The 24427-nt window shown below is 37.4% G+C and overlaps 1 long non-coding RNA gene across 1 annotated transcript; it reads left to right on the top strand.

Moving 5' to 3' along the window:
- Positions 1-12943: 12943 nt before the first annotated feature.
- Positions 12944-17169, top strand: LOC110304126. The gene is made up of 3 exons (XR_002379018.1): positions 12944-13063; positions 14934-15087; positions 17023-17169. It is a non-coding gene; the product is annotated as an uncharacterized LOC110304126 (long non-coding RNA).
- Positions 17170-24427: the final 7258 nt, after the last annotated feature.

Raw genomic sequence — 24427 nt, forward strand, 5'->3', positions numbered from 1 at the left:
TTGATCAAGATGGATGATCATTTTGATGTGTTCTTGGATTCGATTTGTGAGAAATTTATTGAGTATTTTTGCATTGATATTCATAAGGGAAATTGGTCTGAAGTTCTCTTTCTTTTTTGGGTCTTTGTGTGGTTTAGGTATCAGAGTAATTTGACTTCATAGACAAAATTGGGTAGAGCACCTTCTGTTTCTATTTTGTGGAAAAGTTTGGGAAGTATTGGTATTAGGTCTTCTTTGAAGGTCTAATAGAACTCTGCACTAAACCCATCTGGTTCTGGACTTTTTTTGGTTGGGAGACTATTAATGACTATTTCTATTTCTTTAGGGGATATGGGACTGTTTAGATCATTAATCTGATCCTGATTTAACTTTGGTATCTGGTATCTGTCTAGAAATTTGTCCATTTCATCCAGGCTTTCCAGTTATGTTGAGTATAGTCTTTTGTAGTAGGATCTGATGGCTTGTGGGAATTTCTCAGATTCTGTAGTTATGTCTACGTTTTCATTTCTGATTTTGTTAATTAGGATACTGTCCCTGTGCCCTCTAATTAGTCTAGCTATGGGTTTATCTATCTTGTTGATTTTCTCAAAGAACTAGCTCCTGGTTTGGTTGATTCTTTGTATAGTTCTTTTTGCTTCCCTTTTGTTGAGTCCAACCAGCAGCTCTCATGTCTGGGATCGAGCCTGGAAAGCATCTTGGAATCTAGAAGAAAAGAGGGAACTAGGCGGTGTAAGAAAGAATGGAACCAAGACATTAGTCTGATCAAGGTTTAATTTTACTATTCCGAGACAGGGGGTTATGAAGAAGTGGGAGGGGCCCATTCCTGCCAAATCATCCTTGGAGTCCAGTTTCAGGTGACCAGGTGTTGGCTCCGGAACAGCTAGGTGGCACGCAGTAGCAGTGGGAGTGGCAGAATGATAGGGTGGCAGGCCCTACCCCTGATGCTCTTTTGGTGCTAACAGTAAAACCTGATCAGCCAGATTTCAGGCTGAGAGGGGGAGGTTACACCCCTTGGTTGATTTCAGACCTGATTTAGATTATTTCCTGCTGTCTACTCCTATTGGGTGTATTTGCTTCCCTTTGTTCTAGAGCTTTCAGGTGTGCTGTCAAGCTGCTAGTGTATGCCCTCTCTAGTTTCTTTTTGTAGGCACTCAGAGCTATGAGTTTTCCTCTTAAGATTGCTTTCATTGTGTCCCATAAGTTTGGGTATGTTGTGACTTCATTTTCATTAAACTCTAAAAAGTCTTCAATTTCTTTCTTTATTTCTTCCTTGACAAAGTTATCATTGAGTAGAGTGTTGTTCGGCTTCCACATGTATGTGGGCTTTCTATTATTTATGTTGTCATTGAAGAATAGCCTTAGTCCCTGGTGATCTGATAGGATTCATGGGATTGTTTCAATCTTCTTATATCCTTATTGAGGCCTATTTTATGACCAATTATGTGGTCAATTTTGGAGAAGGTACCATGAGGTGCTGAGAAGAAGGTATATCTTTTTGTTTTATGATAAAATGTTCTATAGATATTTGTTAAATCCATTTGTTCATAACTTCTGTTAGTTTCACTGTCTCTCTGTTTAATTTCTGTCTCCATGATCTGTCCATTGACAAGAGTGGAGTGCTGAAGTCTCCCACTATTATTCTGTGTGGTAAAATGTGTTCTTTGAGCTTTAGTGAGGTTTCTTTTATGAATGTGGATGCCCTTGCATTTGGATCACTGATGTTCAGAATTGAGAGTTAATCCTGATGGATTCTACCTTTGATGTGTATGAAGTGTCCTTCCGTATCTTTTTTAATAACTTTAAGTTGAAAGTCAATTTTATTTGATATTAGAATGGCTACTCCAGCTTGTTTCTGGGGACCATTTGGTTGGAAAATTGTTTTCCAGCCTTTTACTCTGAGTTAGTGTCTGTCTTTATCACTGAGGTGGGTTTCCTGTATGCAGAAAAATGTTGTGTCCTGTTTAGGTAACCAGTCTGTTAGCCTATGTCTTTTTATTGGGGAATTGAGTCCACTGATATTATGAGATATTAAGGAAATGTCATGTTTGCTTCTTGTCATTTTTGTTTTTAGAGTTGGAATTCTGTTCTTGAGGCTATCATCTTTTATGTTTGTTGTAAGATTACTTTTTTGCTTCTTCTATGGCATAGTTTCCTTCCTTGTGTTAGAGTATTCCATTTATTACCCTTTGAAAGGCAGGATTTGTGGAAAGGTAATGTGTGAATTTGGTTTTGTCATGGAATACCTTGGTTTCTCCATCTATTGTAATTGAGAGTTTTGTTGGGTATAGTAGCCCTGTGCTGGCAGCATTTGTGTTCTCTTAGGTTCTTATGACATCTGCCCAAGATCTTCTGGCTTTCATTTCCTCTGGCAAGAAATCTGGTATAATTTTGATAGTTCTGCCTTTATATGTTAGGTGACCTTTTTCCCTTACTGCTTTTAATATTCTTTCTTTGTTTTGTGCATTTGGTGTTTTGATTATTATGTGACAGGACAAATTTCTTTTCTGGTCCAAACTATTAGATGTTCTGTAGGCGTCTTGTATGTTCATGGGCTCCTCTTTCTTTGGGTTGGTTAAGTTTTCTTCTATAACTTTGTTGAAGATATTTACTAGCTCTTTAATTAGGTAATCTTCACTCTCTTCTATACCTATTATCTTTAGGTTTGATCTTTTCATTATGTCCTGGGTTTCCTGGATATTTTGGTTTGGGATCTTTTTGCCTTTTGCATTTTTTTGATTGTTGTATCAATGTTTTCTATGGTATCTTATGTATTCTCTTGGGGATGCTTGTATCTATGGCTCCTGATTTCTTTCCTAGATTTTCTATCTCCAGCATTTTCTCCCTTTGTGATTTCTTTATTGCTTCTACTTCCATTTTTAGATCCTAGATGGTTTTATTCAATTCTTTCACCTGTTTGGTTGTGTTTTCCTATAATTTTTTAAGGGATTTTTTTATTTCCTCTTTAAAGGTTTCTACCTGTGTACACCTGTGTCCTCCTGTATTTTTTAAAGGGAGTTATTTACGTCCTTCTTTCATCCCTCCATCATCATTATGAGAAGTGACTTTAGTCCCACATCTTGCTTTTCTTGTGTGATGGTGTATTCTTGACATGCTATAGTGAGATGGTTGGGTTCTGATGATGCCAGGTAACCTTGGTTTCTATTGCTTCTGTTCCTATGCTTGCCTCTCATCATCTGATTATCTCAAGTGCTACCTTCCCTCACTATATCTGATTGGAGCCTGTCCTTCCTGTAATCCCAGTTAAGTCAGAACTCCTCCGATTCCAGTTTTCTCTTGGATCCTGTGATTTCAGGATCCTGTGATCCTCAGATTCTGGGTGTGTCAGAGTTCCTGGGAGTCAAGCTTCCTTTGAGACTCTAAGATCTTGGTGAGACCAAGCTCTTGGGATTCTGGTAGCCTGGTATCCTGATATCCTAAGATTCTGGACATGTTAGAATGCCTTGGAGTGGCCCCTCCTTTGGGGGCTGTGGGGCTTTCTGCTGAGTTTATGACCAAAGTAGACCAGTGCCAAATGGAAGGAACCTGAGCCACTGGTTGGGTGGGGTTCCTGTGTCCCTGGATTATGCTGGTCCCAGTCACTCACAGAGTTGTTGTAACAGATGTTGTGTTTTACTCCCTGGTAATCCTAAGATCCTGGCCATGCTAGAGTGCCTGGGGGGTGGAGAGTCCTTTGAGGACCTTGGGACTATATGCTGAGTTTGGGTTCAAATTAGATTAACACTGGCCTAAGTAGATGTTTTCTATGAATTTCTTTCTCTTCTCACTTTTCCCTTTGTCCATGTATATTCTATAATGTCTCAGTGACACCATGGGTAGTGTCTATATCTCTATGAATATAACTCTGAAATACAGAAACATCTACTGTATCCAATTTGCCATTTAATCTTCCCACTACTGGCACACAATGAGTTATTTAAAGAACTTTAAAAGTTCATAGGCAATAAATTGTACATTACCACTTGGTGTGGATAACACTAAGTGTCAATAAATCATTGTAGTTGCTTCACAATCTCATTCATCCTCAATTTGCCCCATCTATCCTCAATTCTTTTGGAATCAGTCAGCAGTTTCTTTCTTGGATTCACCTTTTTCTTAACATCTGTTCCATCTGTTAAATCTTGTTAACCTACCATTTGTAAAACACTGACACAGAAAGTCTAAATCAGCCTACCTACCATCTGCCTTTACATCTCCTTCATAATGTTACTCTCATTATGTTTTGTTATAGCTTTCATCATCTTTTTCTCTATGTGATAACTAGGAAACCCTCCCCAGGCTGTAAAAAGAAATCTATACTCCAACATCCTATTCTTTTGTTTAAATTGAACTTTCAAGATTTTAATTTTAAAATGTTCTCTGTCATCACCCCAGAACTGTGGTCACAAAATGCCAGGCTCCTTGCCCAGAGTACTTCCTGATTTTCCTCCAAGCACATTCCCTAATATAAGGTTTCCCTTAAACACCCTGTCTTCTGCTCCTTACACTTCTCTCCTCAGAATTATACCACCTCTCAATTAAACCTATGTTTTCTAGCAGATTTTGCAGAAAGAAATAAACATGTTTTCTTCTCTACCTTATGAATGGCTGATTTAATCATGTTGTCATGGCTACTTCCTCTGAGTAACAGAGTGTATGAATCTGCTTTTCCTGTCTAAAAGTCTAGGATCACATCTCTTTTGAAATTTCATTCCTGTTTTGTATTATAATTATGTTAAGATTTCATTTAAGGTTTATTTTCTTGAATTGCTATTGAGAAAACTTAAATCCTAAAATGTCACATGAGGATGAGAATATAGAAAAGTCATTAATTTAAGAAATGATAATTGAAACTAATTATATGAGCAGAGATATATGTGGTGGGTAGTCTCTCAATGCTTAGAGAAGTGACTCAAATTTTTGACATGCATAATATTTCCAGGATTTTTCAGCAATTTCAGAATTTCTTATTTAATAAATATGGGATGAACTTCAAGAATTTCCTATTCTACAAGCTGAGCAAGCAGTATAGATGCTGCTGGGTCATGATCCACAAGCTAATTCCTGTAGTTCTAGAACAGTAACCCAGAACTGACTGCATTACTTGGACTTCATGCAGAGTCAATTTCTTTTGAGAATCTCATTCTCACACTATGAATACATTCACCAAGGAACAATATGCTCTACATTGGTGTTTTATATAGAGCTATGAATAGTATACTTTGCTAAATAAGTAAGTTCTGGAAATATTGGTAACTGAGAGCATTTATGTCATTGCTGGTATGAGGGTATGAACAGCAGAAGCATCTTCAAGTCTTGAGTTGCAGGTTGATTCTCTAAGAAACCTGGATTTGTCACAATGGTAAAACAGGATGGTTTGTGATCAAATGTCGGTGTTTTACTAATAAGGTATGATTTTCCAATTAATTTGAATAGAGTTTATTTGCACTTCAAGAACAGTCTAGATGTAGACTCTAAAAGTAACAAATATTTGACAGATTGTGATGTCTGGACCATAATTTTAGTAGCATGAGCTCAGAAAACAGTTCTCAGAAGTATTTCAGGTGAAGCTGGAAATAGATAGATTTAAAAATAATTTATCATCCTGGCTTTGGGGATATTATAATCTGGGCAGGAAGAGGGTATAGTCTTAACTTTGGAATAGTTATTAAATTTTAGAAATTCAGATCTTCTGATAAGTGTTATCCTCAATATTTGAGGTTTTTGTATAAGGTGAGAGCAAAGCAAGAAGGAATCACTGCACAGACCTGACCTCACTCATGACCCATGTGTTTCCAATTCCAATGTTTTTTTCTTTCCTAAAAGATGATGGAACATATCAGGGCATTCCAGCTTTGAAGTTTTATTAAAGACATTATACAAGGGACTGGAGAGATGGTCCAATGGTTAAGAGTACTGGCTGTTTTTCCTCACAGCCTGGATTCAATTCCCAGCACCCACATGGAGGCTCACAATGATCTGTAACTCCACACCTAGAGTATCTGATGACTTCCTCTCACCTTCATGATCATTCCATACATATTAGGCAATACATACATGTAGAGAAACATCTATGCACAGAAAATTAACAAAATCTCAAAACATTTTAAAGGTAAGATTTAAGACAATTAAATGCTGATGTGGTAGCCTTGGTTTCATGATGATCCATGTTTTCCTGTCACACCTAGGAGGTACAAGAACAAGAAAAGTATTATGTTTTATTTTAAATACAAAAGGGGGAAAATAGGAACATTCTAGGTCAGCAGTGATATAGTTGGAATTTCCTTTTTCTAAAATGTTTTATGAATTCAACTTAACCATCAAGTTTTAAGAAAAGAGTTATTTATTCATTTATTTTAGGTATATGAATGCTCTGTCTGGATGTATATCATATCTCATTAAAGATGGTTGTAAACCGCTATGTGGTTGCTGGTAATTGAACCTCAGCTCTCTCAAAGAACAGCTAGTGCCCTAAACTGCTGAGGATCTTCCAGTTAACAATTGTATTTATGATATTCATCCCCAATCAGGAGTGAAGGAAGTTAGAATAGTAACTCAAACCTGGCAAGAACCTATAGCCAAGAAGTCCATGAAGGGTCATTGCTATAAGAGATTGAGTTCAGAGAAAAGTGAACAAGGAGAAGAGAAAAGAACCAAAGAGATTTAAGGGACAGAGGAAAAGTGATTATCTTGACCTGAAATTTTTATATAAACTGTGACCTAAGAAAAATAGAATAGGAAAAACTCAGGCCATGCTTATGGAGAGAATAATGGAATTATTAAGATTGCATTAAAAAAACCGATTTAGTAAAAGGTAGAAATTTTTTACAAACTGAAAAGACACCTAATTATATTTAGCATTTGTATTCACTTCACCTTTTTCATTTCTTTTTTGTTTATTCATCAATTTAATCCATTCAGAAATCCTGCAAAATACAATGAAGACCTGTCTGTCAGATATACTCATGCAGTAGTTGCACAAATGTTATGGTAATAGTAACCAACAACTTTGTGATTGGATTTAAAGCACACTCAACTGAGATGAAATCTATACATGATATTGTTAAAGTGACTAACAGTCTGAGATTAGATAGATCATGAACCTAGAGAAAAACCTTTACTACATAGTCTGTTAAAAGCACATAGCAATAAAATGAGTCCTAGTGAGATATCGCTATACCTATAGATTAGAGCATAGCTCGATCCTCACCAGAGATACTTCTTCCTTTAATACACAGTAATTAACAAAGACATCCAGAAATGGATATTGTGCAGGCAGTGAGGGAAATTGGAACACTCAGTCCAAATATAGGATGTCTTCTTCAAACTCCTTTCCTTAAGGCTTGGGTATTTACGTAGAAAAGGGGGCAGAAAGATTATAGGAGCCACAAGAGGTAGATTCCAAGGGGATATTGTTTTCTGACACAACAGGATCGCTATACATATGAATTTAGAGTGACTTTGACAGATTGTACAAAACCTTCACAGGTTCAATCCAGAAAAAAAAAATCTCAGCACTAATAATAGGAAGTGGACATAAAGTCTAATCCCTAACCAAGAAGCTGTTTGCAATTGATACCTACTTCAAGTGTGAAGATTAATTTAATCCAATGTAGTTTCACTGTGTATATTAACTTCACTCCAGGCAGACCCCCTGCCTAAAAATAATTGGCCAGCATAAAATGGACTCCATATTTTTTTTGGTAGGGTTTTTATATTGCCTTGGACTTTTTATTTGTTTTGTTTGGTTTTTGTTTTTGTTTTTGTTTTGTTTTCTGTTTTCCCTCATTTTTTTGAAAGATCAAGCAAGGGAAGGAATATGAAATTGGATGGGTAGAGGTGGGGAAGATCTGGAAGTATCTGAGGGGAGGAAAAAGAATGTGATCAAAATATATGAAAAAAATTGAAATAAATAAAAGCTTATTTATATACCAAAAACTTTAACATTGAAGAATGGATTCATAATGTAAGCAGAGATAACTTTTTTTGTTGGATATTTTATTTATTTACATTTTAAATGTTATCCCTTTCCCGGTTTCCCTTCCAGAAAACCCCTATCCCATCCCTCCACCCCTGCTTCTGTGAGGGTGTTCCCCCACCCACCCACTCCCACCTCCCCACCTTGGCATTCCCCTACACTGGGGCATCAAGTCTTCATAGGACCAAAGGTCTCTCCTCCCACTGATGCCCCACAAGGTCATCCTCTGTTACATATGCAGCTGGAGCCATGGATTGCTCTATGTGTACTCTTTGTTTGGTGGTTTAGTCCCTGGAAGCTCTAGGGGATCTGGTTGGTTGATATTGTTGTTCTTCCTATGGGGTTGCAAATCCCTTTAGCTCCTTCAATCTTTTCTCTAACTCCTCCATTGGGGATCATGTGCTTAGTCCAGTGGTTGGCTGCGAGCATCCACATCTGTATTGGTCAGGCTCTGGAAAAAAGCCTCTCAGGAGAGAGCTATATCAGGCTCCTGTCAGCAAGTACTTCTTGGCATCCACAATAGTGTCCGGGTTTGGTGTCTGTATATGGGATGAATCCCCAGGTAGGGCAGTCTCTGGGTGGCCTTTCTTTCAGTCTAAGCAGAAAGATTTAAAAAGTCCTAAGAAATAAACAGTATTGCTGGAATTTAATATGATAAGAGCAAAATAAAGAGAGAAACAAAAGGAAGAAAGGAAGAGAGAGAGAGAGGGAGAGAGAGAGAGAGATAGAGATAGAGAGAAAGGAAGGAAGGAAGGAAGGAAGGAAGGAAGGAAGGAAGGAAGGAAAGAAGGAAGGAAGACTGAAGACTTTCTGAGTCTGAGCTTGAGCATATAACAATCGAAACTTGTAAAATTTGGAAAATTACTTAAAGTAATAAACTTAAAAGATCTGAAGGTTCAAGAACTGTGTAAAAGTTGTAAATGATAAAAGACAAAAGCTGCATAATCATAGCATCTATAGATAATGAGAGAGAGAAGACACACAGCTTCAGCAACAGGGATGATAATTTTCCCCCAAATCAAAGATAGCCACTGAGCTAGGAAGATCACAAACCCATCAGTCTCTGAGAATAGCTAAGATCCATTTGGTGTATTATATTTTATCTTCAGAAAATCAATGTGACTCCAGTTCAGACAATTGGGGGTTTTTGCCCCCGCACCTTCGTTTCATTTTAGTTTTTCTGTAGTGTTTTGTTGGAAAGCAAATGTGCTATGCTGTGCTGGAGAAAAAGAATCCAGAAGTCAGGACTCTCTGTCTAGTGATAAGGGGTTGGGAAAAAGAAGGTAGAGCAGGTTTGACTGCTTTTCTGGCCTTTGCCCTCTGTTTTTGAACGTGCTCAGCTTTCATTGCTTTATTGGAATCCACCCTACATGGGGTAGGATGGACAGAGATCTAGAGTAGGTTATTGCCTTCCTCTGGGTCAGATGGGTGTCTGTGAAACTTCAGGTGCTCACTTCTGACCTGGCTCTCCTGAAACTGACCTCACAAAGAAGAGCAGGACTCCCTGAGTACTTCGCCAAGGCTTCCCAAGCTTTCCTTGCTAGTAGCACACAGTGAGTTTTCTGCAGTATTTAGTGTGAGAAACAGCTAGGTCTTGAGGGGTAAAATTCATAAACATGTAGGGCTTTTTTTTTTTTCAACTGAATGATACATAAGTAATTTCTCAAAATTCTCCACAAAGGATCCAGCAGTCATTTAGCAATTACAGTCTGGGTCTTCTTACATACTAGCCAAAGATAATTTTGCTCACAAATTTCTGCTTAGGAAGTTGTGGTTCTATGCATCTGCCTCACTCTTCCTCTCTCCCACACTGGCCTCCTATTTGGAAAAGATGAAGTGTTTTTGTTTGTTTGTTTGGTTGGTTGGTTTGGTTTGGTTTGTTTTTTTGTAATTTGGCTTCCCTGCTGAATATAAGCGCAGCTATCAACCACTCAGTTTGTTAAAACTTTCAAACCCCTTGAGAGCCCTGGTGCCACCAAAGCTCTTCCATGTTAGGCCCATTAGATGCTCTCTTGTACTGAATGCCATCCCAAAAATTGTATTGTTATGACTTTTAAGCAATGTTTATAAAATAACAACTTTTAGGCTAGAATGATGCTGCATTTTTTTTCCCTTAGGGGGGTTGCTTTTCTTTTTTGAGTACTTGGACAAAAATTGCAAGCTCTTGTCCCTGCAGGCCATTTCAATGAATGAGCTTATTAGAAGTTGCCTTTCTAGAGAGGCTCTGTTCTTGTGGTCCCAAAATTGCAGATGGAAGAATCATAAGACTGACTGGGGATCCTGAATGGTTTCAAGATTTTCTATTTAATATTCAAGGTTGTGATCTTATGATTTAGTTTTTGTTGGTTTTTTTTTTTTTACCCAGAAATCCCTGTGGCTCATGGAACAACAAATCCAGATGCTGGTTTTAGAGTCTTGCAAAAAATTTTCTTGAATCTTTTTAGTACTTTTTACTACTTCAACATATATATTTTTTTAATTCTGAGGAACAGCCCCAAGGTCTCCCACTTGAAAGGCAAGCACTACATCATTGAGTTGGTTTTCTAGCCTCATAAAATTTCTAGGCATTTTTTGTTGTTGTTGTTGTTGCAGGCTATCAGTTGATACAAATCATCTGGTCTACCATCACCTAAAGTGCCAGTTTAAATTATTTGTGTACTTGCCCACCTGACTCCCCAACTTCAAGTTGTGTTAAATAGTCACCAAATTTTATCCATATACATTTGCAGTGTCTACTGAAATTTCTAGAATTTTATGGCATATCACAAATATGTGCAGTGAGTACAAGGGACAAAATAGACAAAAGGAGACAAACATCATCTTTCCTTTTTCCCATGAGGCTCAGAGACATTAGTTTTCATGCTGATCCAAAGTGTGATTCTTTGCTTTGGATAATTCAGGTCATGTTTGTTTATATGTCTCTAAAAAAGTGACTCCTGTTTTATATATGTCTTTCACCCCAGCCTATATATCCATCATAAGGGATCTCTCTGGTCTTCACAACATACTTTCTTGTTAATTGGATGCATGAACATTGATATTTATTTCAGATCTATAATTACTCATTTAAAAGAAAACCAAAAGCCTAAAACTTGAAACCATCTTTCATTTTCACATAATTATACTGTGGGAAGATGTTAATAATATTTTCACAAGACTGCAAGAATAAAATGAAGCATGTCAAAGCTGTTCTCAACACAATCTTACTTTGTGGTATGGGTGTGAAAATTAAGCAGATGTCTCTTAAATAGATTGCTATTCACAGGTGAAAGGAAAAGCTATCCATGATTTTCATTAAGAGTTCATAATTGCCCTGTTATTTTCGTTTAATAGTTGTTACACTTCTATGCTATAATAAAACCTTTTGATTCACCTCTTTGATTTTATGATGTCATTCCCCCATTTCCAAGCCCAGTAATATTTGTCATCCCCAGTGGCAAGGAAAAGTTTTCTGGATAAGTGGCAGAAGTTAAAAGACTGTAGTTTAGGCTGATACAAATAAGGTCTACAGTCATCTTTTAATCAATATGGAGGCTACAGGTTACACGGTTATGTTTGCAACATTTCTGACTTAATAAGGGAGTTAAAATGGCTCTGCTCTTTTAAAACCGTAATTCAAAGAAATACCCCAAGGTCTTTAAAGATTCTAAGATAGAACGCTCATAAACTTTTCATTTTCTGGAATCAAGAGGAGCCTCCAGCATACATTGACTGATAGATTTCCACGTTTCAAGTACCCATTCAGTACCTAACTTACTCCTGGCCATCAGACTCCCCTTCCATAACACTGTCAGGTATATATGAAAAACTACTGCTTTAGGAAAATTGCAAACAGAGAGTGTGCAAAGTTAACTGTTTCCTACCATGCCAAGTATAGTAATAACAACAAAGATATGGGAGCATGTGTATGATCCATCCATCTAACAAGGGCTCATTGAACTTCTATGACATGCTCCTAAAAATGTGCTTACAAATTTGCCCTTGCAGAGTACTTCCAACTCAAGCACTCAGAAATGAAACTGGCAGAAAAGTCAGCACCCAAAGAGAGTATTAAGCATTACAGTTGAGTTTAGGTATAACAGGTTCAACTCCTGATAACCATGGAAAGAAACAAATAGAGGCAGACACACAGATTGGGACCCAGTAGTAGTGGAAGGAAACAGGATAATGAGGCATCTATTTGTGATGTAGTGACAAAGGGATGGAAGATAAGACTTGATGAATCCTTACTGGATGGCTTTGTAGACTTAGGAAGATATATCAGGTTTGACTCTAATACCAATGTCTCCATTTTTAGTATGAAGCTAAGGAAGGTTCTAAATTCCTATCCAGTTGAGGGTTCTATGTTCAGGGAGTTTGACAGAAGAATACAGATGATGATATTCTGAATTAGGGCTAGAATGGGTTGATGCATAAATTGTATGTACATAGTTGGCTGAATACCTACTTATGAATTTAAAAAGTCAGTATAGATATTTTTGCAAAATTATTTTTTTTAATGGGGTTGACCTTTAAACCCTGAGTCAAGCTGATGATCTTTTATAAATGGAGCACCTAGTCCAACGAGTACTCTTGCGCACGCCCGACTCACCAGCAAGAACAACACTGCAACAGGATCCTTCTGCACACATTTATTGGGAGAGCTTGATTGCAGAGGCGAAGAGACCCCAAGCCCAGAACTGGTGCTGCTTATACAGGTCTAGGAGAGGCATGTCTCACACCCGGATTGGTTGTGCTTGGGTTATACTTATGACCTCATTTCCATGCCTACATCTGATTGGTTAACTTCTCTCTCATCTGATTGGTTAACTTGTCTCTCATCTGATTGGTTAACTTCTCTCATCTGATTGGTTAACTTGTCTCTCATCTGATTGGTTAACTTGTCTCTCATCTGATTGGTTAATTTTGGTTAATTCTCAAAACCTCATCTTGGCAAAAGAACTTTACTGCCTATGTATGCATGGTGGCCAACAGTAGCCAACTGCCACTCTGCAACGGCACATGTGGCTTCCCACAGGGTTGACCTTTAAACCCTGAGTCAAGCTGATGATCTTTTATAAATGGAACACCTAGTCCAAGGAGTACAAGGTATTAGCATAAAAAGACTGAAAATCCAGTGGGGAGGGGAGAAATCCTTCTAATAAGCTGTCAAAATGCCTGTCTTGTAGGGTTTATATCCCATAGTTCATAGTGCAAATTTTGTGTATATAAACACTAGAATTCTGTGAGTGAAGTCCTTGGTCAAATGCTCTATCCTCTCCTCCTCCTCCACCCTTTCTTTCTCTCCCTAACATATAACCATGTGTTCTTGGTTATCTTTAGAGAATCCTAAGAAATATAAATAGTTACAGAGAGATGTGTATGCATGCAAAAGACATGTAGATGAAAGATTAAGGGGTTAAACTTTTTGCCATATTGTTTGAGAGTGTGTATGTGAGAGAGGAGGGGGATGAGAGAGAGAGAGAGAGAGAGAGAGAGAGCACTACATCCATGGTGATAACATATTTTTAAAATATTGCAAGCAAATTATGTTTTAGTGTAAAAAACTTTGAAAAGCTATATAAAGTCCAAATGTGTGAGCATATGAATGTTTCATTTGTTGATGAATAGAGCAAAAACAATGTTACTGCAAGTTCTTGTTTCCTCCATTCAGATATGAAACCTGAAACATGGAGTCTTTTATATGCTCAAATTCAAATATATAACAGAAAGAGAAGCCCCCAATTATGGAGGCAATGGGTATTTAATGTCACTTGGATTACTTTCAGGGAAGAAAGTCTTCAAGGGCATTCATTGCTGTTAGGGAAGCTGTTGATAGACGATGGATATGGACTATGACTCTAAGAGCTTTGGGGCCAGGACTCTCAGAGTCCATCATTAGAAGACTGGCCTGAAGGCAACAGAGCCTTCCAGTGTCCCTATAGTTAAGAGCATGGGAGATGCTGGCTGTAACACTGGTAGTTGGAAAACACCTCTAAATTTGTTCTTTATTTCTCCTTTTAATATATATAGATAAACATTTTATAAAAAATGAATACATTTAAGCTATAAGTCACATACTTTTTAAAAAAATCACAAAAATTCAGATTTTATATACAAATATAACTATTTGAAATTATATAGAACACAAATAAAATTACTAAAATACCTAATAAAAAATTATCTTTGTCTTTACATTTGTTTCAGATGCAACCACAGCAAGTGATTCATAGACTCTGGGTCATTTCTATTTTATCACCATTGGTTAGAGAATTCTCAAAACTATTTAAGTGAAAACACTGCAAAAAAGCAGAATTTTGGGTTAACTTGGCCCCTAAGGATTTGTAGTTGATGCCATAGTGGGATGAGGACCTTGTACTTTTGCCAATGGACATGGGTCTTCTCATGTGCTTTAGTGAGAGCAGCACTGCACATGGCTTTGTTTCTTAGCTTTAGCACCGCCTGCTTTATCTCCATGTTCCCTTCTGTGTAAAAGTTCTTTATAAAGAGCCCCACCCTTTTTTATCAAAGTACGTTTGAAGGGCAGGGATTATTTATTCTCACAAAAACATTTCAAAGTGAATGCATTTCCTGCGAATATGGTGTATGTGTGTGTGTGCTTGATTAATCATAGTCATAGTCATAAAAGGTAATATTGCAATTCATGTATCATTGAGGTACATGTTGCTGTTTGTTTATTATAAAAATATTTTTAACAAAGAATAAGTTAAAATAGCTCTATCTAAAATAGCTAAACCTAAATTTGCTATTCTGTTGTACTCAATTTAATTATTGTACATAATATTTTACTTACATCCATTGTAAAAAATATTTCCATTATGACTTTTTCATAAATTTGATCATGTACTTGGCAGAATTTCAAATATTTTTGCTCTACAATGCCTCATTACTGTGTTTTCATGTTTTTCTTAAAAGCATTTGGATAGATGACTACATCATCTTTTATTTAAATTTCTAGACATGTTACCATGGTTTCCACTTCCTACTTTCATTAGAACATATTGCTATGCAGTCATCAACTGTGGGTCAGCTGTGGCTCTCTTACATCCTCTCCAACCGTGGACAATATTATTCAAACAGCATTGATGAGGGAAGAAATAAGGTCTGAGGAGGTAGGTCAAAGATAAAGTGTTTCTCTAGCATGAGTCAGGATTATGTTAGATACCTAGAATTACACAGATGAAATTAAACACAAAAATAAAAGGCTGAAACAACTCAGAGAAGCTTTGCAGTGAAGTGACTGTCATAAGTGCCTCTGTCTGTCACCCTACCAAGCATGGCACCTCATATGACTGAAAAAGAGATCACTGTGGCTGAAGGCAAGACATGCTCTTGCCCACACAGCAAAAGAACTCAGTTTTGTAATGCAGCTGCCACCAGATCCCACTATTGCTTCTGTGAGACAAACCAGGAATAAAAACTGGTACATTTTAATGAAGAACTTAAAGCCTTAGTGTGTGTGTGTGTGTGTGTGTGTGTGTGTGTGTGTGTGTGTGTGCGCGCGCGCGTGCGCGCGCATGCATGTGTTCTATCTTTGTTACTTCTCAAACTCTTTAGCTAAAGGAGTGTTGACAAAGAATACCTTCATTCAATGTTCAATAATAATATTAAATACTCTCAGTGAGTTGTGTAGATGAGGGAATTTATTTAATAATCTATGAACTACACTAGGTCTAGACACAAAGTAAAGAAAAATGGCTTTGTGATAACTGCATTAGAGAGCTATTCATTTTATAGCTAGGTAGATATAAATACACATAAAACTATATCCAAAACATAGTGAAGTTGATATTAAAGAAGCCTGACTACAACTGTTTGTCATTCTTTTATATGGTATGTGAAGGTTTCTATGTGGGCATAGCTTTACTATACTCCAGCAGGAACACCCTCCAGTACTTACAGACTTGCCCTGCAGATCCAGTTATTGCTAAGTTCATCGTTTAGACATGTGGAACAAACAAAGGCCAGGAAACTATGTAATTTGTTGACAATGAACTAGCATTATTTGAAATGCATATGCAATTGTTCAAAACTCTTGTTGGCTGAACACTGGGGCTGAACTTCCCAATAAGTACATTGCTGGAAACTGCCATTTATTTTCTAACTCTTGGTAGAGTGTTTTCTTTTCAAACAACTACTCTCTATGACACCCAAGGCTAGCTCAGTGTTCCTGCCATGCCTTTCTTTTCTCAAGCTATATTACTTGACTTAAATAAGCTGTAGCAGTTATTTTGAGAAAAATATATAGACAAAAGATTTAATAAATCACATAATTTAATGTTTTATTTTTGATATTATAATTGCATAATAAAGTAATAGTATTCTAGACAGTAAAATGAAGACTACAGACTTCCTAATCTTAATATATTGCTACTGTTTATAGATTATATTTCAGATTCACACTCAAATCCTCCCACTATTGCTACTTTTCCACAGCCACATTCATTCCTTTTCCTATATTCATATGAGAGATTTATTTATAGTCATTATGTGGCTAGCTTTTTTATTTTCATTTGGTTATTTGTATTAATATAAGTATTTTCTTCCTGATATTGTTACATGCTCTTACTACCATTCATGGCTACATAAAATTTAACAGGTCAATTAAAACATAACTTGCTGTGAATAAATAGAATATTATCTTACTGTTAAAACTTTGCCTATTTCCATTAACAGAATAGTATACATAATAAATAATAGTTACTCTAGCTCATATGATTTTTTTTTTCATTTCTCATTTCTATTCTTGCTTGCAGAGTACTCTAGAGGTAAATCCCCAAGAGTCAGAGGACAGCATTTGTCACTTTTATAGACTTTTATATCAGTGGCAAGTTGCTTATTTAGGTGATGTGTATCAATTTTTAGCCACAAGCTATGAGTTAGAATGTATATTATTAAGCTATTATCTACCTTAAATTTTAAACATTGATTATATAGTATGCAATGTTAATAGTGCTAGATTTTATAGATGTTTTTAGAATCTAGTGGGTTGGCTCAGTGGATAAGGGCACTTAGCAGCAAACCTAATGACCTGAATTTTCTCTTAGAATCTATATGCTTGAAGGAGACAACTGATTACCACAAGCTGTCTTCTGACTTCTGAAGACACCCTCTGGCCACTACATGCATGAGAGCATTGCATGCTCATACATAAATAACAAACATAATGCAAATAAAATGTTTGTTCTAAGTAATGAGCCTTTTATTATTGTTGTTAATAATGAGAGCAACATGGTCGGTCTACTATCTGCACCCTCAAGCTGAGGCTGTTCCACAACCCACTGTGCACAGTTACCCCCTGGAGAGACCTGTTCTCCCAAGGAGTGCTTTCCCTACCAGGCTCAGAGGTAAGATAGCCACTTTCCTTCCAATAACCATCAGGAGCTGGGCTATGAGGAGTACAATGGACACAAGAAGAGTGGAATAGCTGGGACAGGATCCTTCTGGTCACCATCTGTGTCTAGAGCTTAGGATGTTCCAGAGCACTGTGTATACAAGTTCCTCCAGGAGAGATCTGGTCTCCCAGGAGTGTAAGCACAGCCTTACAGACCCACAGGAGGAACAAGCTCCAGCCAGAGACAGCAAGAACATCTAACACCAGAGATAACCAGGTGGCAAAATGCAAGTTCAAGAAGCTTACCAAGAGAAACCAAGGCTACTATGCATCATCAGAACCAAGTTCTTCCACCACAGCAAGTCCTGGATACCCCAATACACTGGAAAAACAAGATGTGGATTTAAAATCATATCTCATGATGCTAACAGAGGATGTTAAGGACATAAATAACTCCCTAAAAGAAATACAAGAGAGCACAGGAAAACAGGTAGAAACCCTTAAAGAGGAAATAAAAAAATCCCTTAAAGAACTACAGGAAAACACATCCAAGCTGGTGAAGGAATTGAACAAAATGATCCAGGATCTAAAATGGAAGTAGAAACAATAAAGAAATCACAAAGCGAGACAACTCTGGAGATAGCATACCTAGAAAAGAGAGATCATGAAACTTAGATGCAAGCATCACCAACAGAATACAAGAGATAGGAGGGAGAATCTCAGGAGCAGAAGATACCATAGAAAACATAAACACAACAATCAAAGAAAATGCAAAATGCAAAAAGATCCTAACCCAAAACATCTAGGACGTCCACAGCAAAAGGAGGAACCAAACATAAGGATAATAGGTATAGATGAGAAGGAAGATTTCCAACTTAAAGGGCCAGTAAATATCATCAACAAAATTGTTGAAGAAAACTTCCCCAACCTAAAGAAAGAGATGTCCATGAACATACAAGAAGCCTACAGAACTCCAAATGGTTTTGGACCAGAAAAGAAATTCCTCCTGTCACATAATAATCAAAACACCAAATGCACAAAACGAAGAAAGAATATTAAAAGCAGGAAGGGAAAAAGGTCACATAATATATAAAGGCAGAACTATCAGAATTACACCAGATTTCTTGCCAGAGACTATGAAAGCCAGAAGATCTTGGGAAGATGTCATAAAGAACCTAAGAGAACAAATGTCAGGGTAGGGCTACTATACACAGCAAAACTCTCAATTACCATAGATGGAGAAACCAAGGTTTTCCATGACAAAACCAAATTTACAAAATATCTTTCCACAAATACACCCCTTAAATGATAATAAAGGAAAAACTCCAAAACAAGGAGGGAAGCTACAAACTAGAAAGAACAAGAATATAATCTTTTAATGATCTTAAAAGAAGATAGCCACAAGAACAGAATTCCAACTCTAACAACAAAAATAACAGGAAACAACAATGACTTTTCCTTAATATCTCTTAATATCAATTGACTCAATTCCCCAATAAAAAGACATAGACTAGCAGACTGGCTACACAAACAGGACCCAACATTCTGCTGCTTACAGGATACCCATCTCAGGGAAAAAGACAGACACTACCTCAGAGTCATAGGCCTGCAAACAATTTTCCAAGCAACTGATTCCAAGAAACAAGGTGGATCAGCCATTCCAATATTGAATAAAATTGACTTTCAACCTAAAGTTATCAAAAAAAGATAAGAAGGGACACTTCATACACATCAAAGGTAAAATTTACCAATATGAACTCTCAATTCTGAACATCTATGCTCCAAATGCAAGGGCGTCTACACTCACTAAAGAAACTCAAAAGCTCAAAGCACACATTGTACCACACATAATAATAGTGGGGGACAGTCAACATTCCACCCTCTTCAATAGACAGATCCTGGGAACAGAAACTAAACAGAGACACAGTGAAACTAAGAGAAGTTACAAAGCAAATATATTTAACAGATATCTATAGAACATTTTTTTCCAAAAACAAAAGGATATACCTTCTTCTCTGCACTTCATGGTACCTTCTCTAAAACTGACCATATTATCAGACACAAAAGAGGCCTGAACAGATACAAGAAGATAGAAATAATCCCATGCATCCTTTCTGATCACCAGGAACTAAGGCATATCTTCACTGACAACATAAATAATAGAAAGCCCACATACATGTGGAAGCTGAACAACACTCTACTCAATGATAACTTGGTCAAGGAAGAAATAAAGAAAGAAATTGAAGACTTTTTTGAGTTCAATGAAAATGAAGCCATAACATACCCAAACTTATGGGATACAATGAAAGCAGTCCTATTAGGAAAACTTATAGCTCTGAGTGCCTCCAAAAAGAAACAGGAGAGAGTATACACTAGTAGCTTGAGAGCTAGTGTACCTAGCACACCTGAAAGCTCTAGAACAAAAAGAAGCAAATTCACCCAAGAGGAGTAGACAGCAGGAAATAATCAAACTCAGGGTTGATATAAACCTATTGAAAACAAAAGAATTACACAAAGAATCAACCAAACCAGGAGGTGGTTCTTTGAGAAAATCAACAAAATAGATAAACCCTTAGCCAGACTAACTACAGAGCACAGGGACAGCATCCTAAGTAACAAAATCAGAAATGAAAAGGGAGACATAACAAGAGAATCTGAGGAATCAAAAAAAAAAAAAAAAAACCAACCAAACAAACAAACAAACAAACAAACAAACAAAAACAAAAACAAAAAACAACAAAAAAACCCTAAAACATCAGATCCTACTACAAAAGCCTATACTCAACAAAACTGGATAACCTGGATGAAATGGACATTTTTCTAGACAGATACCTGTACCAAGGTTAAATCAGGAGCAGATTAATGACCTAAAGAGTCCCATATTCCCCAAAGAAATAGAAACAGTCATTAGTAGTCTCCCAACCTAAACCAAAACCAAAACCAAAACCAAAACCAAAACTAAACCCAAAACCAAAACCAAAACCAAAACCAAAACCAAAACCAAAACCAAAACCAAAACCAAAACCAAACCAAAACCAAAACCAAAACCAAAACCAAAACCAAAACCAAAACCAAAACCAAACCAAACCAAAACAAAACAAAACCTCAGGACCAGATGGGTTTAGTGCAGAGTTCTATCAGACATTCAAAGAAGACCTAATTCCAGTACTGCCACGCACTCTGGTCAAGTCTGCTTGACAGGCTGTAAAGTCTGTAAGCACTCATGAGGAAAAGAGTTTCATGGAAACTCACCTCCTGGAGATTTGGCATTCTCATTTACCCATATACTCATACCCTATTCCCGCGTTAGTCTGGTGTATGGAACTATGAGCTCTCTTTTAGTATTTTATTATAAATGCCTTTTAAGGTTAAATTCTGAAATAGTTAAGTCTCCCCAGTGTTCCAAGATCCCAGAAGTTGAGGAGCTTGGAATCCAGCAGGAATGCAGTAAGGAAGTTACCTATTCAGTAACTAATTAAGAATTACAAAAGGCGGAGCCAGTAGCTCAGAGCTGGTCTGCAAAATATTTACTAAGGACAGTAGCAAATCTCACCCAAACTAGGGAATACCATAATAGAGTCAGGGAATCCCACTGAAATACAAATCTTCAGTATAGGCTGCATTGCATATTAGAAGCAAGTTGGTGAATTCTCCTGACAAATGGAGATTCTCCAGATACTTAAAAGTTACACTCATATAAGAATTTAGCAAGGCCTAGGAAATAGAGGGGTTGTGATATTGCATTATTCATGAGGTCTGCTAAGAGCAGAACCCCCTGGTGCTAGCCTTCACAAGGCTCAAAGGTATATCACTAGAGTGTGAAATCCTTACCTGTCATTAAGCTGACCCTAGGCAGGACTGCTTTATCTTTACTGTAAACATCTACCTAGTTCCTGTAAGTCCTTTTGAAGTCATTGCTTTGTTTTGTATCAGGTAACTTCAATGTACTTTGCCTGTTACCCTTTGTATTTTCTGTACTATATAAGTTTGGTGTTCACTTTGTGACAACACATTCAGATTTTACACAATCTCGCGTGTTGGTCTGTCTGTCACCCGCCGGCGCCTTGTCCACCTGCGACTAGAGACCCTGTCCATGCAGACAAAGGGACCCAGAGGGTCTGAGGCACAGTACTCCTCAAACTAGTCCACAAAATAGAAACAAAAGGTATTCTACACAATTCATTCTATGAAGTCACAATTACTCTGGTGCATAAACCACACAAAGACCCAACCAAAGAGAGAGAGAGAGAGAGAGAGAGAGAGAGAGAGAGAGAGAGAGAGAGAGAGAGAGAAAACTTCAGACCAATGAATTTCCCTTACAAATATTGATGCAAAAATAGTCAATAAAATTCTCACAAACTGAATCCAAGAGCACATTAAAAGAATCATCCATCATGATCAAGTAGGCTTCATTCCAGGAATGTGGGAATGGTTTAATATATGGAAATCCATCAATGTAATCCATTATATAAAAAAAAAAAAAGAAAAAAAAAACAAACAAACACATGATCATCTCATTAGATGCTGAGAAAACATTTGACAGAATCCAACACTGTTCATGACAAAAATCTTGGAAAGATAAGGAATTCGAGGCTCATACCTAAATATAATAAAAGCAATATACAGCAAACCAGTAGCCAACATCAAACTAAATAGTGAGAAACTTGAAGCAACCCCACTAAAATCAGGGACTAGAAAAGGGTGCTCACTCTCTCCTTACCTATTCAATATACTACTTGAAGTCCTAATCAGAGCACTTAGACAACAAAAGCAGTCATATTTATAGTAGCCAGAAGCTGGAAAAAAACCCAGATGTCCCTCAACAAAAGAATGGATACAGAAAATGTGGCATATATACACAATGTAGTACTACTCAGCTATTAAAAACAATGAATTAATGAAATTCTTAGATAAATGGGTGGATCTGGAGGATATTATCCTAAGTGAGGTAACCAATCACAAAAGAGCACACATGATATATACTCTCTGATAAGTGGATATTAGCCCAGAAGCTCAGAATACCTAAGATACAATTTGCAAAACATGTGAAACTCAAGAAGAAGGAAGACCAAAGTGTGGATACTTTGATTCTTCTTAGAAGGGAGAACAAAATACCCATGGAAGGACTTATAGAGACAAAGTTTGGAGCAGAGACTGAAGGAATGACCATGCAGAGATTGTTCCACCTGGGGATCCATCCCATAAACAAACACCAAACCCAGACACTATTGCAGATGCCAACAAGTGCTTGCTGACAGGAGCCTGACATAGCTGTCTCCTGAGATGCTCTGCCAGTGCCTGGCAAATACAGAAGTGGGTGTTCACAGTCATCTTTTGAATGGTACACAGGGTCCCCAATGAAGGAGCTAGAGAAAGGACCCAAGGAGCTGAAGGGGTTTGCAGTCCCATAGGAGGAACTACAATATGAATTTCCAGTATCCCCAGAGCTCACAGGGACTAAACCACCAACCAAAGAGTACACATGTGTACCAAAGAATACACATGGTGGAACTTATGGCTCCAGTTACATATGTAGCAGAGGATGGCCTAGTCGCTGGGAGGAGAGGCCCTTGGTACTGTGAAGGTTCTATGCCCCAGTGTAGGGGAATTCCAGGGCCACTAAGTGGGTATGGGTCATTTGGTGAGAAGGGGTTTGTGGAAGGTGATAGGGTGGTTTCAGAGGGGAAACTATGAAAGGGGATAACATTTGAAATGTAAATCAAGAAAATATCTAATAAAAAAAACAGAAAAAGAATGAGAGCAACATTTTGAGGTGTTAAGATTGTGTTTCATATGCACCAATTTACCCCTTGTTGGTCTATGATCAAGTCTGCTTTGAATTCTACAGAGGTTTAATTATTGAATATACTTAAGTTCATCACTTCATTGATTATCAATCAGAAGGAAGAAATTCTTTGGAGTCTCATGAATACATAGAATTTAATATTCAGACACATTTGGTATAGATATATTTACTATTAAATGTAAAAAGAATGAAACCCTGAGTTGGCAGGAAGGGAGCAATTACAAAAGCTATTCTCTTTCTTCAAGCTAACCAAAAATACTCAGCAAACAGAGGTGTGTAGCACAGAAAAATCAGCTCTATGGGATGGAAGAGTAGCTGAGCTGGAGCTGCAGCTTCAGAGGCCAGAAGAGACTACCTGGGTTTATTGCCTTGGCCTTTGTGGAACCAATGGTCAAAGGAGTAAAGATGACTCACCACAGTGATTCAATGAAAATGACAAGGAAATAAAAAATCTCCCTACACCCTCTATTCCCCATTAGTTCCCTTTTCCAGAAAGAACATAGCATAACAAGTTGGACTGCAGAAATGTGCCTTTCCATGCAATATCCCTCACATCACCAAATAGGGCATAAATGAATACGGTAGAGAGGCAAACAACCAATTATTATGTAACACACATAGTAATTTTTCCATATGTATGGGCTCCACATCTGAGTATTCACATAATTATGCAAAAGAAAGAAAGAAAGAAAGAAAGAAAGAAAGAAAGAAAGAAAGAAAGAAAGAAAGAAAGGAAGAAAGAAAGAAAGGAAGAAAGACTGTGCCTATAACAAACATGAACCTCTTTGTTGTCAATATTCCATAGTCACACAGCATACCAATTATTTGTATAACATACATAATATATTATAAGTGACCTAGAGATAAAATGTTCAAGGAAAATATTTGTAGGGATTGTACAAATACTGAAATTTTGCAGATAAGATTTGAAGAACATGATCAAGTATCAGGGGAGTGGGAGTATAGACAGGAAAGATGTCTTGAGGGACAGCAGAATGAATGGAAATATGAAACCTCAGTGGGTGGAAGGTGGGGGGACACTCTAGAAAGTACCAGAGACTTGAGAGGTGAGAGACTCTCTGGACTCAAAGAGAGGGACCTTAGATGAAATGGCCAGCAGTAGGGTGAGGGAACTTGAGAGTCTACATCTAGTAGAAAGATAGGGCATCAAGTGGAGTGATGGGGTTGTGATCCTATAATCAAAAATTCTGACCCAGAATTGTTCCTGTCTAAAAGATCTTCCAGGTAAGGAGGTCCAGTGATCTGTTCCACTTAAGATCCATCTCAAGGGGAGGCTTCAAGGCCTGACAGT

Source organism: Mus caroli, chromosome 11, assembly GCF_900094665.2.
Source record: "Mus caroli chromosome 11, CAROLI_EIJ_v1.1, whole genome shotgun sequence".
Lineage (NCBI taxonomy): Eukaryota > Metazoa > Chordata > Mammalia > Rodentia > Muridae > Mus > Mus caroli.